Source organism: Citrus sinensis, chromosome 1 (genome assembly GCF_022201045.2).
Source record: "Citrus sinensis cultivar Valencia sweet orange chromosome 1, DVS_A1.0, whole genome shotgun sequence".
Taxonomy (NCBI): Eukaryota; Viridiplantae; Streptophyta; class Magnoliopsida; order Sapindales; family Rutaceae; genus Citrus; species Citrus sinensis.
In genome coordinates, this window is record NC_068556.1 from 11,150,326 (window position 1) to 11,158,174 (window position 7,849).

Consider the following 7,849-nt stretch of genomic DNA (forward strand, 5'->3'; position numbering starts at 1 on the left):
TTGAAGTTATAGAATTATTTATAATCACTTTTAGGACATTTCTAACTGATCAAAACATCATTTCAAGCCTAAAATCTCAAAACCCCAATTTGAAACCCTAGTGATGAACTAAACCGTTTTCTTTAATTTTTGCTGGTTTTTCGTCACTTTTCACCAAATTGAGCATCCAAATCACTTCTTATACCCTTTATATTCATTTTAATTGGTTCAATTTTTTAATTTCATCAAGTTTCAAAAATTCCCATTATTGCATCCATATCAATATCTGAAACCTCAAGGACAAAAAAAAAAAAAAAACAAGCTGCAAGGAGGAACACAATACCTCCTAGGGAGACTTATGACTTTAAGAGAATCCATTTCTCCACTACTACCTTGGCCAAATGCTTCCAAACTCACTTTATAGGTCGTAAGGTAATTAATTCTTACTTTGTGGAATTGGATGATTTTGAGAAGTTGGTTCTGTGTGGTAGAAGTTTAAAGGCGTTGTTGGAACCTTGGGAGAAGGCTTCCAATACTCACTCATTGTTAAAAAGAAATTCTTTTAGATCTCTTTGAAGAAAAAATATTTAAGAGGCGCTCTTCATCTTAGAGCCTTAATTTTCATGAAAGTTTGGTTTCTCTCCAACTAAAGTATATGTTCTAAATAAGATAGTAGATTTACTATTTTTCATGTCGCGAAGTTTGTTAACCCATATTTGATGATATCATTTTATTAATAATATAGATGTGAATTATGTTAACCCATACTTTTTTATTATTGTTTTACTAATATGGATGTAAAGTATGTTAACTCATATTTGATGTCATTAATTTACTTCTAATATGGATGTGAATTATGTTAACCCATAATATTTGTTATTATTTTGTTAATTCATTTATTATATTATTGTTGTATGATGGTTAAATATAATCTATAATAATAGCAAGTTACAAACATCTATTGCCTCAAATAACCATGAATTGACCTCATTATATGATCAATCAACTGAGTCCACAAAGAATGAGGTTTTATTAGCATCATATGTACTTGGCACTTATTTCGACTCAGTAAATGATACATAATTATGGTATAACAATTATGCCTGAATAATTGATTTCGATGTGAAGAAAGATGACATACGACATAAAGGAAAAATGTCTAGATGAATCATAATTCATCGGTAGGTTTGTCATATGGAAAAGCTTAAAGATGGAAAATATGCTCAAAATTATAGTAAGATGCAAGAACCATGACCAATCACACTACTGGTTATCGAGCATGATTCAAGTGAATTATGATGAATTTGTTAGTAAATACATTGTGAAAGAATCCAGGTCTGGATATAGCCATACTTTGGCTTTTGCTAAGGAAGTCCATCTTATTCATTCACATCAGAAAGTTAAAGATATGGAACTTGCGTAAGCTAAGACATTAAAGCATATTGGTGTTAAAATGTGTCAATTTATAAATTACAAGGCTAATCAGGTTCCAGGGTAACACAACCTAAGGTGTACTCGCTGAGATGTTCAAATTACACCAGATGTTTGGACTCGTGCTAAAGTTAAAGATTTTGATTCAAACATAATTATAGTATACTTTGCTATAAAAGCTTAATATGAACTTGGGCTATGTTTTGGGTAGACACTTGATGATGAAAATAGGCTATGGACTGATTGTATAACATGTTATGACTCTCAATGTTTTGGTGATGTTTTGGCATTTAAGGCAATGTACAAGATTAAGTTATATCAAAAACCTCTCATAACACTTGTTGGCATATGCTATTATCGTAGAATTACAGTCTTCATATTCATATCGTTTACAAATGAGATAGTTGACTCATACGTATGGCTACTTCAGACTTTCTTGTATGATATAGATGTTGTGAAAATTTTATTGAACTTGCAAGTGCACGAATCTATTGTAGAATACATCAACAGTGACGAGTGTCGATCTGTTAGTGTATAAATACTAATGCTATTGGTGTCAATGTGCAAGTGTACACAACAAGTAATAAAGTGATGAGTATTTAAGATCGTCTCCATAGGGATTGATGTTATCAGATTTGCTACAACAATCTTAACAGTGCATATTTTGTGCTAAAATAAAATAAACAATTAATGAAACTAATATACTAATTAAAATAAAAACGTAATAAATAAAATGCAACAAAGTAAACTATTACGTCAAGCTCAAGGATAAAACTAATAGGAATATATAGTAGTTGAGTGAATAAACTCTTCTAATGGTCTTGACTATTTTCTAATGGTTGGCTCGGTTGCTACAACATTTGCTACAGCACTGGGCAGAATCCTTATGTATCCTCAGTCGTCGCATGTTGGATATCTTATATCTATATGCAACTTAACAGTGATCAGTTGCTATGCCAACATAAGATATAACATTACACGCTTAGGTTCTATTTACCCTACAAGGTGAATCCTTATGTCTAGTTCATCACTAATCTTAAATCAAGCATGACCCTTTTGGGACTCAAGTAAAACTCAATCCGGGAAACTAAATTTAAGATCAAGTGTTGTTTTGATATATTCCACTAAGATAGGCCCTTGTGCTGCTCTTCATTAGCTAGTATCATTAAATGGGTGATCAACCGAAATAACGAATAAAATAAATACTATCAAAACAAACTGCTCCAGTAAACATGCAGCAACACATATTTCTAGTCAATAAACCATCAAGATTGTTTATCACTTAACCACAAATAAATTTAGTTCATGGTTTGTAAAAGAAAAATAAAGAACAAAGTTTCAGCCATGAAACACATCCCCATAAATAAATAGAAAACAAGAAAGCAAGAGAAGAATAAAAATGAATGAGCTCCCAATTGATTTCTGCAATTTTCCTCTTGTGCAGCCCTTAATCTCTCTCTTGAATCTTGTTTTTCTTTTGTTTCTTTGTGGTTTTTCTCCTTGGGTGACGGTTCTCTCTAATCCTTATGATGTGTGCTTCTTTTATAGTTGAAAATTAGGGTAAACGGAAGCGTAGGGCGCGCATAAGTCAAATTAGGAAACTGCAGATCCCAATTATGTAAGTATCCCGCACGAAATTTTCTCTATCGTTGTTCCAAGATTGCTACAGCAACGGCTACAGTAATGGTTGCTACAGCAACGGCTACAACAACTGCACTGTTCAAGATTTGTTTCAATTCTTTTATAGCCATGTTCTTCTTCCTTTTTGCCAGCCTATTGCATCAGCATTCCTTCCATGAATTATAAGCTTCTGGAAACCTACAATTATGCACATAATTTGAGCACAAATTACTTTAAATCAAGCAAAACTTATTAAGACTAAACTAAAATGAATGTTTATGCAAAATGTAACAAAAATGCAATAAAAACACATCATTTACTCTCTAAGTGATCTTGATTTAAGTCTAGAATTGCCATAATAACTCTCATTTCATAGAGTTATCACACCCCCAAACTTAAATCGTTACTTGTCCTCAAGTAATGACAACAACACACACTCTGTAATTACACAATCATGCAACAAATAACTTAACTCTGTCATCAAATTTGCAAGGATTCTTCCACCTTTAGACCACACTCTTAATCATACAAAATTGCCATAGTAGTTCAATTCTAGACTTAGGCTTCATTCTGTCCAAAGTGTGTATGTGCCACTTTGATCAAATTCCAGAGGTGCTATAATATTGCATAAACTTTTTGTATACAATTCAGAGGTAGAACACAAATATATTCACATATGGGGGAGCAGAACTCACAATTATATTCAAACTGTGCTACAACAATAATAATTTTTTTTTCAGTTAAACCCTTCAATGCAACATTGAGCTTTCATGTGAATGCCTATCACTTGTAATGACGACACCCAATTACTCATTCAAAGTACATGTCAGATTTGCTACAGCAACACATTCAGGATGTTATATCTAGGTCTTACCTTTGGATGCCTTTGACTCAAGGCTGAACATGGGGCTCATGAACAGACCAGGTTACTCAGTATCCTAGGCAGCAGACCTCTTTATTTTTCATTCTTTCATCACCAAATTTTTTTTTGCCTTTTTCTTTTGCTTTTTTAATTTTTTTTATATATAATTGTTGCAGCACTGCTCATAGCTCTTGTTTCCTTTGGACTCAAGTTTGCATATGGGGTGCATACTCAACTCTGGTTACTCAGCAACTTAAACCATTGGAGCATAATTTATTTCATAACAGGCACAATCCAATAAAAATTTTCCCCCAAACTTGAGATATTTTCTACTCTTTTTTTTTTGTTTTCCTAGCTCTGCTATAGGATTCTCATAAAACTCAACCAAAGTCTAAGTGTCGAGACATAATTTCAACGTCCATCTATAACTATCTCTACTTGGCATTCTCATGAATACTAAATAACACTCAATTTATCTTCATTAGGTTTTCAAATCCCTACACAAGTATTAGATAATAGAGCTTCACACAACACACAACACAAGCATAAACACATGCACTCAGAAACACAACCCCTCCAAATTTGAGTGGTGTTGTGCCCTCACAAGCACACAAAACAAAACCACATAAACCAGATATGCATACACTAAATAAAAGGACATGCAGAATGAATTAGAAAATTAAAACTAAATGAAAGAAAAGTTTTACAGCAAGAAGTAAAATAAACTAGCGGTTAGGGGTACTGCCTTGTTGCTGGAAGCATGCTGCAGCATAGGTTGTAAAGGGTCACTTTTTCTTGGATATACTTCTCAAACACTCCTTATCATAAAATCTGATCAATCCATTTGCTGCTGCAAAAGCAAGAAATGCCTATGTTGTTTGAGAATCTTCTGTTATATGTCATGCAGTAAGTGATGCTGCAGCAATTCCTTCATGCTCTTTTTTTGTATTTTTTTTTGTTTTTTTTTTACCTGCTACAATTTAACACAAAGACATAAAAAATTAGATGCACACTTAAAATAACAACAAGACAAATTCAATAATTTAAAAACTAAATTTAATGCTTTAAAGAGTTAAAACAACTTCCCTTATTGAGTTGCCTCCTAATTAGCGCTTGATTTTAGGTCTTTCAGCTTGACCTTTCTTGTTTCCTCAACCTGGATCCTTCACGAACCGATCTTTCTTTAGGCTGTTCACATCATCTCCTATATAGTGCTTCACTCTTGGCCTATTAACCTTGAATTCTTGTTGGTCTGGAGTGAGTTTCTCGCTGGATTTGCTCGTCAATTCTTAAGGGTTGCTTCTCTCCTGACCATGCTATGTTAGCTGCTTCATGATCTTCATCATCAAGTTCTTCAAATGTTACAGCATTGATTTCTTCCTTACTGCAGCAACTGTGTAATCTCTCTGCTACAACAACGTCCACAACACTGATAAAATTACAATCTTCAATCTCATCGGGACTCTTCATGACATCCAGCACATTGAATGTAACTTGCTGGTCATTCACCTTCATGGTTAATTCTCCTTTTTGAACATCAATTAAAGTCTTTCCCGTGGCTAAGAAAGGTCTCCTTAGAATGATTGTCACTTCTTTGTCTGCCTCAAAGTCTAGCACAATGAAATCCACTGGAAAAATAAATTTATCCACCTTCACCAACACATCTTCAATCTTTCCTTCTAGATATGCATGAGATCTGTCAACAAGTTGTAAAGTTATTGTTGTTAGTCTACATTCACCAACTCCCAATTACTTAAACACTTATAAAGGCATGAGATTGATGCTAGCCCTTGAATCACAAAGTGCTTTGCCACTGTATTTAGTGCCTATGGAGCATGGGATTGTGAAGCTTCCTGGATCCTTCATCTTCTGCGGTATCTTACTCTGAAGCATTCGGCTACACTCTTGTGTTAGAGCAACTGTCTCAAATTTTCCAAGTCTTCTTTTCTTTGTCAAGATATCTTTAAAAAATTTCGCATAATTTGGCATTTGCTTTAGAGCTTCCACAAAAGGAATATTGATATGTAGTTGTTTCAGTACTCCCAAGATTTTGCTGAATTACTTATCTTGTTCCTACTTTTGAAATCTTTGAGGGAAGGGTGGTGGGTACCTAAACTACTGTGCTGCAACAGGTTGTGCAGACTGCTTTTCTTTTGTCATGTTCTGGGTTGGTGCTACAACCTCGTTATCCACAAGTGTTGGATAATCATTTTTGGCAAATGCTGCAGCTTGACTGCTCTCACCAGTGTGTTGTGACGTGGAGGATTGTGACTCTTTTTCAATTTGAGTTTCTTTCTAGATTGAAGTGGGCTCAGCTCTTCTTTTTGGCACCCCAACGGGACTATGAACATCCTTTCCAAATCTCAAGTTAATCACTTTACAGTGCTCTTTCCCGTCTCTTTGTGGGTCCTCTGTATTACTGGGTAAACTACCTTGAGGTCTGTTGCTCAATGCTCTAGCAAGCTATCCAATTTGATTTTCCAAGTTTCTCAACGATACAGTATGACTTTGGACAACTGCTTCATTCTTCACAATATAATCCTTAATCAAACCTTCAAGGGAACTGAGTTGATTATTGTTGATGCTTATTTGCTCTTGATTTTGTTGATAAAATCCACTAGGTTGAGCAAGTTTGTTCTGTCCACTGAATGCTGCAGCAGGCTGATTCTGATTATTCCATGAAAAGTTCAGATGTTGTCTCCATCCAGGGTTGTAAGTGTTTGAATATAGATTGTCTTAGTTCTGTCTATTGAAGCTGCCCACATAATTGACTGAAGCTGGATTCCTAAGACAATTATCAAATAAGTGTCCCTCTCCATAATAAACACAAGAGATCTCGGCAACTTGGTTTACAGTTGCTGAAGCAGTGGTCATAGCTTTCACCATATTTGTTAATGAGGTTACTTGGGCTGACAATACTGTCAAGACATCTACGTTATGTACTCCTGCTATTCCTCTTGCCGCAGCTTGTCTGGTTAATGGCCACTGATAGTTATTGTTGGCTATTCTCTCCAAAATTTCATAAGCCTCATTGTAAGACTTAGATAACAAGGTTCAATTTGCTGAAGCGTCCACCATCAATCTAATGCTTGGGTTGAGACCATTATAGAAAGTTTCCAACTGTATACAGCAAGGAATACCATGATGAGGACATCTCCTGAGTAACTCCTTAAATCTCTCCCATGTACCACACAAGCTCTCATCTTCAAGCTGATGGAAAGATGTGATCTCATTCCTCAACTTTGTATTCTTGGTTGGCGGGAAGTATTTCAACAAAAATTTATTAGCCAAGTCACTCCATGTAGTGATAGAATCTGGTGGTAGAGAATTCAACCATGCTCTTGCTCGATCTCTCAAAGAAAATGGGAAAAGTCTGAGTCCCAATGCTTCCTGCGATGCTCCAGCAATCTTGAAAGCATCACTCACTTCCAAAAATAGCTTAAGATGTAGATGAGGATCTTCTTATGGCAGTCCATTAAATTACCCCACTGTTTGCAGCATCTGAAACATCACCGGTTTGAGTTCAAAATTGTCAGCTTGAATGTTATGTCTAACTATTCCCGGATGTATGGCTTGAGGAGTCAACACTGTGTAATCTCGAATGGCTCTATCTCTATCGTTCGCTATGTAAATAATGTTGTTCCCCGGTTGCCTTTGAACACATTGTCCATTCAGATCTTCATGTACATTGACTGGTTGTATCTCCTTTCTATGGTTCAAGTTTCTCAAATCTTGTAAATCATCCATTACTACAGCAGCTTGTAATTCCCGATGCTCTCTTCTCAATCTCCTTGCAGTTCTTTTAATTTCTGCATCAAACTGGAAGTTAACAGATTTATATTTGCGCATGCAAGGGTTGCTAGATCACCTATGTCAACAAAATAAACAAATTAAAATAAAATAAAAATTAGCACCGTTAAAACTAATTTCACAAATCACAATGAACAATCAATCCCT

General features: G+C 35.0%; 1 non-coding gene across 1 annotated transcript; it reads left to right on the forward strand.

Moving 5' to 3' along the window:
• Positions 1-7,028: 7,028 nt before the first annotated feature.
• On the forward strand, positions 7,029-7,135 carry LOC112498027 (small nucleolar RNA R71). The gene has a single exon (XR_003065112.1). It is a non-coding gene; the product is annotated as a small nucleolar RNA R71 (small nucleolar RNA).
• The last annotated feature ends 714 nt before the right edge of the window (positions 7,136-7,849 follow it).